This window comes from Epinephelus moara, chromosome 4 (genome assembly GCF_006386435.1).
Source record: "Epinephelus moara isolate mb chromosome 4, YSFRI_EMoa_1.0, whole genome shotgun sequence".
Classification (NCBI taxonomy): Eukaryota; Metazoa; Chordata; class Actinopteri; order Perciformes; family Serranidae; genus Epinephelus; species Epinephelus moara.
The window spans coordinates 853,642-862,035 of record NC_065509.1 but is presented as its reverse complement, the minus strand read 5'-3'; the positions used below and the strand labels follow the sequence as shown (position 1 = coordinate 862,035).

At 41.1% G+C, this 8,394-nt stretch overlaps 1 long non-coding RNA gene across 3 annotated transcripts; it reads left to right on the top strand.

The window, feature by feature from the left end:
- The first annotated feature begins 347 nt into the window (after nucleotides 1–347).
- Nucleotides 348–6,182, top strand: LOC126389507 (uncharacterized). Of its 3 annotated transcripts, none has more exons than XR_007569865.1 (3): nucleotides 348–563; nucleotides 5,854–5,958; nucleotides 6,099–6,182. It is a non-coding gene; the product is annotated as an uncharacterized LOC126389507 (long non-coding RNA). The 3 variants fall into 3 exon arrangements; XR_007569866.1 differs by lacking the exons at nucleotides 5,854–5,958; nucleotides 6,099–6,182 and adding exons at nucleotides 1,366–1,462; nucleotides 2,004–2,623; XR_007569864.1 differs by lacking the exons at nucleotides 5,854–5,958; nucleotides 6,099–6,182 and adding exons at nucleotides 1,294–1,462; nucleotides 2,004–2,623.
- Nucleotides 6,183–8,394: the final 2,212 nt, after the last annotated feature.

The following is an 8,394-nucleotide window of genomic DNA, read 5'->3' as shown; positions in this document are numbered from 1 at the left end:
GCTGTGCATGTTGGGACATTTAGCTGTTTGTGTGATAAGACTGATTTTTATCTGGAAATGTCACTGTCAACCAGAGTCCCGACGGGTACCCGCAAAAACAGCTGATTTGCGGGTGGTTTTTAAAAAAACATTTTTTCCCGGGTTCGGATCTGGGTGGAAAAAATAACATGCGGGTCGGATCGCGGGTTTTAGATAAACACATCAGTCATTAGTTCGGTAAACTACAGATAACTATCTTGGTCATTATTTACTCTCTGAGGATCGCCTCCGCTATTTCGCAACAGTCATTGGTTCAGCTGTTTACATGCGTTTCACCATCTAATAACACAATTTGTGATTGGACGACAGAATCAACATGGCTGCCACCGTCTAACAAGCGAAACTAAAACAGTGTTCCAAAACAGTAAATAATTATTTAGGTATTTGAGAAATAAGTGGATAAAACGTACAACTATCACTTTATAATGTTTCTGAAGTGTTTCCCTGATGGATTACTTCTCTCCTCGATGGATTCTAAAAACACGTGACGGCTCGTAACTGCTGAACGTCGCTCTGGACAGAAAGTAAGTCTATTATTACACATGTAAAGTTCCTTTACATAGATTAAAAGTTTAAAAGCATTAAACGTAACAAACGAGTGCTTTTACACTCGTATGGGAGAAGAATACAGAGGGTTGATGATGGAGCTTAAGTCAGGTTTTTATTGTGAGAGCTGCTTCATTCAGGTCGTTGTTTACTCACTGGCACCTTAACTGTGGCGATATGCTGTTCAATATTCAGCCAATATGACCCAAAATGATTACTTTAAATCCGGGTTACGGGTCGGGCTGCGGGTCGTGTTTCAACGGGTCAGACCAGGTTGCGGTACTAATTGGCCTGATGCGCGGGTTTGCGGTTCGGGTGCGGGTTTGTACGTCGCCGGGTCGGGTCGGGGCGGATCTTGAAAACTGGACCCGTGCAGGACTCTGCTGTCAACCAGTCAGAAACTCTGCCAGCACACACACACACACACACACACACACACACACACACACACACTTGATTTAAACATTCTACACTGACCAAGTGTGGACCTCTATCTCTAATCATTTTGAAAAAAACAAAAAACAAAATGAGTTTGTTTGTTTGTTTGTTTTCATTCAAGGTATTTTTTTCATCAGTACAAAAATGTGTCTTAAAGGGATAGGGATAGCGCGGAGCACAGAGAAGCAGTCAGAGCTACAGGCTACAGTGAGGCTAAAAATAGAGTTCATATGATGTTTTTCAAAACGACTTTTTATGTCGGGGCTGCAGCACACTTGGATCACTACGGATGAGCGGTATGGAGATACTTTGTGGATTCAATTTTGTGTTCTTGGACATTAGTCTGGGGCGCCGTCTGCCATCAGGTGTGCAAGCCGCTCCCCCCGCCGATCTCCGCAAGGGATGTGAGGACTCCACCAGGGCCTCCGTCAGCATATGGGTGAGTAGATAATGGCTGAATTTTCATTTTTGGGTGCACTATCCCTTTAATGTTCTTTAATTCACTGCCTGCAGTGGCACTGTGATGGACACAGACTAAAAAGGGGACATGAATGGGTGCAAAGACTTTTCTTGAAGTCCTTCAAAATGTAGAATTTATTTAAATAGTTTTCTAAGATTAAATCTTTCCCGTGACATAAATATTCTGAAAATAATCACAGCCAATTTAAAATAAATTAATGTTTTACCTGTAAATCCTTAGATACTGCATACATTAATATCATACATTTATCAAGAACCTAAGTATCAGAAAATATATATACTGTATAAAAAAGTGTCTGTTTGAATCTGAGCATTATTTTTTTAAGTTATATTAGAAAATGATATATTTATTTACTTATTTTTTCAAGTATTCGCATTTTACTGCTTAACTATAAGACATCATCCAACATATCTTTATATAATGGTTTGTATGATATCCAATGAAAATTCACACACAATAAGACCACTTCAGTCAAAAACAACTTTATTTCCATTTGCAGGATTACATTTGGCAGCATGGCTCTGTTCTGCACCTCTCCACGCACCTATGTGGAAAGCCTACGGCAGAGAGAGCGCACCTCTCTGTACTTCCACATACCTACATGGAAAGCCTAAGGCGGATAAAGCACACCTCTCTGCCCTTCCACGTGCCTACATGGAAAGCTTAAGGCGGAGAGAGCACACCGCTCTGGTCTTCCACAGACAAACAAGGAAAGCCTGGGGCAGAGATAGCATTGATCAATGACACTGATAAGTCGGAAACAACATGAAAAGGAGGAGCTGGGGTGGAGCCGGGTTGCAAAGTGGTTTGCAGAGGAATCAGCAACAGTAGTTAAATAGGGCGCCCTGAATGAGATTTGCCAATTGGTTGCCAGCAAGGAACCATGTCATCTATCAGCTGACTCAATTCCATCAATCAGCTGCTCCATCAGCTGCTGTCGCTGGGATGTGAGCTGAGCTTGACATTGTGTCCTGCCTGAACAAACGCCATTTTGAATTTTGTATGATGTCCTGTAAATTAGTGCCCCATGAATGACTTCTTTTTCACAGAAAATCAAATCAAAAGAAAATGTTGGTATTGTACAATTCTGCAAACCACAAATATATTACATTTGCACATTTCATAATTAGTATAATAACATTTCTAAAGTGACGTAGTAAATGAGCTGACATTGTCATTGGAAGATGGAGGGGATGGTGGATGGTGTGACATCTAGGTAAGATGCTTGCCAAGCTACAGACCAGCATTTGACACCAACAAACAACAAAACCGGTTTGTTTTAGCAAGTTATTGCTGTGTCTCCAGCAGCTTTTTAGGCAGTGAACATGGGTGTTTTTTAAGGGACCCTCACTTTGTTTCCTGCAGCTTATCATCCCCCAAACCTAGGTGTTCTGTTTTTCTAGTGGAGAAAGTATGTCATTGTGTTGCATGCTGACCCTCACCAGTCGAGTGTCACAAATCAATCCCATCTTTTTTTATCATCATGACTTATTGCTGGCTGTCCTCCATCTCTCTCCTCTCCATTGACACAGACTGTAAGATGCTCCACTCTTTCACTCACCCCCCACCCCTTTCTGTAGCCAGGAGTATATGAGAGCCATTCTTCAGCTCTGTGTGGAAATGATTATTCATCATTACTATAGACGTTCTCATCATGGCAGCTGTCATCAGGAGGGGAGTTTCCTCAGTCAAATTCACTTAAGCAGCAGCTGGCCATTTTGAGCTGTGGGCTTATATATGTCACTGACACATCCTCCTGCTACTTCAGAGTGTTTGACTGCCACATGACACTAATATAATTAAAATGCAAAAACACAAGAATCAACAGTCAGCACAGTTTTGACATGACAGAAGTCACGTGAAGTTTCTAAAATAATTACAACAGAAGATTACTATATGGTGAATTGATGGGAGACCCTGTTAAGGACAATTTGTGTTTGCAAAAGATACTTAGTATTGCTACATATAACATTAATGACAACCTTTAAATAAACTGTAACTATTTGAAAAGTGGATAGGTGCAAGGTGTGTATTTATGCAGTAATGATTAGTCAACCAAAAGATCTAAAAAGGAAACAAATGCTATTTTATCCTAGTTATAATATCTAGTATCACTACTAATTTTTCAAAGACTAAAGCAGAGAAAAGAAAATTGTTCCATTTATACATATTGGTCCAAGACAGGCATGAGACAACATGGATGCTTCACACACTTCAATTCAGTATCTGACCAAATGTCTCCCCTTCTGTTCCTGAGTTATGACGAGGAATAATGGCCAGAAAAGTGTTTATGCAGAACATTATAGTGTTGACCTTTGGCTTTTTGGATATAAAATGTCATCATTTTATCATTATATCCTATTAGACATTTCAATCAGAAGAATGAAGTAAAGATAATATTTAATACATAATTAAGAAATACAGAATATGAGTGTAGAGATTAACACATGGTTTTGCTTGGATACCAGAGACATTTTGTGATTAAAGAGACATCTGAGCAGCAGCAAGATAAATCCCCCCATGAAGTTCAGACACTGATGGTGATGGCTGATGACACTGAGGCTGCTGACTGCTGAAGCAGATGAGGCTGATGTATCCGTAAAGACTGTGGTGATGGTCAGGTGGAGGGGGTTCACGACTGCAGCAAAAAAGCAGTACAACAGAGAAAGAACCATATTTAAAATGAGGAGCAGTAAGATGATAGGCTGACAGAGAAGGTGTATTACTGTGCTTTTTGCTGATTGTGAATCAGCTGGAAAACAGCTGATGACTCAATTGACAGCATGGACAATGACACCTAGAGATAGTGAGTGAGCATGCGTGAGAGGAGTGAATGGCAGGGTGAGAAAGAAAACTTACAGCTTGAGCATGAAAAGTATTGTCTTCCTGACTGAACTTTCACAGTTTGATTTGTGTGAAATTTTGTCTGAATTGGTATATGAATTCTTGAGGTATGGCCAAAAATATGTTTTGTAAGGTCACAGCAACCTTTGACCATCAGCCACCAAATTCTGATCAGTTGATTCTTGCATCCAAGTTTGTGCCAAATTTGAAGAAATTCCCTCAAGGCATTCTTGAGATATCACGTTCACAAGAATGGGATGGACGGCTGGATGAACAGATGGACAACCCAACAACGTATGGCCTCTGACCACAGCTATCGCCGGGGTGGAGGCATAAAAATGCTTTGCACACAATTTAAATAGAATTAAAAACCAAAAAAAGTAAAATAAATTCACCGACAGTCAACTATTTAACACATCTTGTAGACACAACATTATCATTGAATTGAAGTGTTTTTTGTGTATCTACCAAAAGTTGGAGTCTTACAGTTACACTGGAATAATTACGGTTTCAACAAACATACTGTAAATAACGTGGATATTTTACTAAACTAGACTTGAAAAATGTGAATCTATCCTTTAACTTTGCTTCTGTTTGGTTATGATTTGGGTAGAACATTAAGCTAACACACCAAGTACACCTCAGTTTCTTTTCCTCTTTTTACTTTTCCATTGACAACAAAAGAAATGTTTTCTCTTCTCAGACAGACACAGAAAACAAACCATAATTTACAAAGCAGACAGATGAGATGTTCGTGTAAAAAGCAAACAGTGAAGATTGGAAACACCTGATTAGACACAGTTAGTGGTGTCTTTAACAGACTGTCATCCACCAGACACTTTGATTTTCCACCTCCAATTGAAATACTGAAAACTCAGTCTGGCTCGTAGTAAAAACGTACTGTTTAGAATTTTTATGCTCATGCTGTATATTCCAACATTATACTGGGAATGAAATACAATATCTTGGAGCTTTCAGAATCCCTGCTGTCATCGCTGAAAGACATGGGCATCCTGAGCAGCTGCAGATAGGCACTGCCAAGGCTTCCCTGGTATACAGTCTCAGATCAGAGCGGAGAACCTCCAATTATAAAGCTGCTGTGGGACATGACGGTGTCAGCCTGGGTGCACACAGTTTATACTCGGAAGCTATGAGGCTGTGGCTGTTTGCTTGGACAGCACCTGCTGCTGCCACATCTTGACTTGCACAAGTTCCTGAATGCGTAGATGAAAACTGTGCAAACTTGTCTCAGGCAAATGAGGTACAATAAATAAACAAATAAAACTAACAAACTCACAACTTGAGAAATAAGAGGGAGAGGTGTAGCAGAGAGAGTCTAGCTGCTGTAAACTGGGTCAAAAATGGACAGTGCAGGACAAAGAGAAGGAGAGAGACGGGGAAAAGGTGAAACTGAGAGGGAGAAATACTTCTTTGTCGGCTTGTTCAATACTTTTTTCCTGTTATACCACTTCATTGCACATGACTTTTTTTGACTTCTTTCACAGGGCTGAGGAGGGCTTTATATTTGTTCCAGTGTGTGCTTTGTGAGGGACCTACAGTTGTCTTCCTTGTTAGCAGTGTCCTGATGTGCTTTAGCCAGCATCCTCCTTGTAAGAGCAATACAATTACTTTCCTCTTTTCGTGGCTATCTATTATACATTTATTTTAGTCAAGACTTGACAGCTTGCATGGATATTGTTCAGTAATCACTTAAATAATGTATACATCTTTTGTTGTCTGTCTTTCACAGGGCTCTCTATTTGTGTGATTGTGAGTGACCTACAGTACCTTGCTGCCAGCCTGCCAATGCCATGACAGTTTCACCGCCTGTGAGTGAGTGATAAATAAACATTCTTAAATTTGAATCTTAAATCCTTTCTCCAGTATCCTTCTTAAGACCAAGTGAGCAACATACTGTGTAGTCATCATTTATTTTATTCAAGGCTCCAGAATATAAAGGGATATTGTTCAGTATAGTAGTGTTATTATTAGTGTATTATTAGTGTTATTGTAAAAGTGGCAGTAAGACACACTGTTGCTAAAATATATATACACCTAAAAGTGTGTGTGTGTGTGTGTGTGTGTGTGTTTGTGTGTGTGTGTGTGTGTGTGTGGGTGTGCGTGTGTGTGTGTGTGTGTGTGTCTGTGTCTGTGTCTGTGTCTGTGTGTCTGCGTGTGTGTGTGCTTCATAACTTATAACTAGGGCGTAATAGGGCCCCTCATAATAGCGTGCACTGGGGCCCATTGTCACTACCTTACGCCACTGATTCTCAGGTAGGAGGAGCTTTTTATGCCTAGGCACTGGTGATAACCATGATCTCATCTCATTCTCGTGATCACGATATCTCAAGAATGCCCTGGAGGAATTTTTTCAACTTTGGCACAAACATTCCCTGGAACTCAAGGATGAGTTGATTCTGGTTCTGATTTTGGTGGTCAAAGGCATAAACTTAAAGGGGCAATAAGCGAAATCGTTTCACCGCTAGGTTCGCTGTTGTGCACTGCCTGTAGAGCAGAACAAAGTGTGTCATGAGTCACACCTCCCTCTACCTCTGCTCTCCAACACCTAGCTGGGAAGCTAGCAGAGGCTAACTGGCTGTGTTAGCAGCTGAGTGAAGTGGAGCATGAGGAGGAAGCACCGGTTAGCCCCCGCTTTCACTGCAGGTAGATTCACTCGCCACAGGGGCGAGGAAATAAAACCTAAACAGCCAACTTAGTTTAGCAGTTAGCGATGTCTTTCACTCACTCTCGGTCTCTGCTGTGTTTAGCTATTTCCCTGCTTTCCTGTTAGTGTTAGCACTACTCGGCTGCCGCGCTAACGCTCCAACTCCAACTGAGCCGGGCTCACGGTCTCATGGAGAAGAGTTGGAACGTACATGAACGCACAGCCGGACCGGCTTGTAAACAAGGGGCTGGAGAGAGAGAGGGTGTGTGAGGTCATGCTATACTCCAGATGAAATTATACGTCTAGTTCTTCACATAGCAATTTTTTAATTCCTTCAGTCTAGAAATGATGAATTTCGCTTATTGCTCCTTTAAGGTCACCATGACTTTACATCCATCTCATTCTTATGAATGTAATCAAAAAGTACTTCAGGAAATGTCTTCAGATTTGTCACAAACATCCCTGTGGACTCAAAGATGATCTGATTTGATTTTGGTGGCTAAAGGTCAAAGGGCACTGTGACCTTGCATCCGTCTCATTTCTCGAACATAATATCCCGGGCAGGCTTTGAGGGAATTTCCTCAAATTTGTTACAAATGTCCACTTGGACTTAGAAATGAAATTCTTACATTTTGGGGATCCAAGTTCAAAGGTCAAGGTCACTGTGGTCATTGGCCACTTTTCTGGCAATTGCTCAATGTCATATCTCAGGAACAGAGAGGGAGACATTTAGTCAGATACTGAACTGGTGACACTAATCTTGGGTGTCCACTTTGAAACAGTGCTGATTGTGTAGATCTTCTTTGCTGCCGGGAGTAAGAAGCATTAGACACATTTTTTTAAATGCCACAAACACAAAAAGCACATTTACACTTTTTAGAGAATCTTCTCTCTCTTGTTCACATATTATTTTGACAAATGGACTCACGGTTTGAGAGTAAAAAGAAGGAGTTTGTGAAGTCTCATCTTCATTAAAATAGCTGTCTGGTCTGAGTTGCTTTCTGCCCCTCCTCCCTCTGCTCATTCCGGTGTCCCTCACTATTTACCATGGCCACTGCTACTGACACACAAACACAGACATGTAGACACTTGTATGTGTGTGTCTGAATCTCAAATGCAGAGATGAAAGGACTGTACACATGTTTGTAACCACCTGAAAAACATGAGGTTGGGAGCTGGGTGCTACTTTTGTGCCTTTTCTGTGCCAGCGTTCAAGAGGGCAGTGGTAGGTTGTGTCTGACATTGCTAAGCAATCTTAGCAAGTGTATCAAAGCCTATATAACTGAAATCCTGAGTGCAGAGCAGAGAGTTTGTAAGTGTGTGGGCATATTGTCCATGGAACAGATGTAAAGCTTTGGCAGCCCTGCACCAAAATGATCAA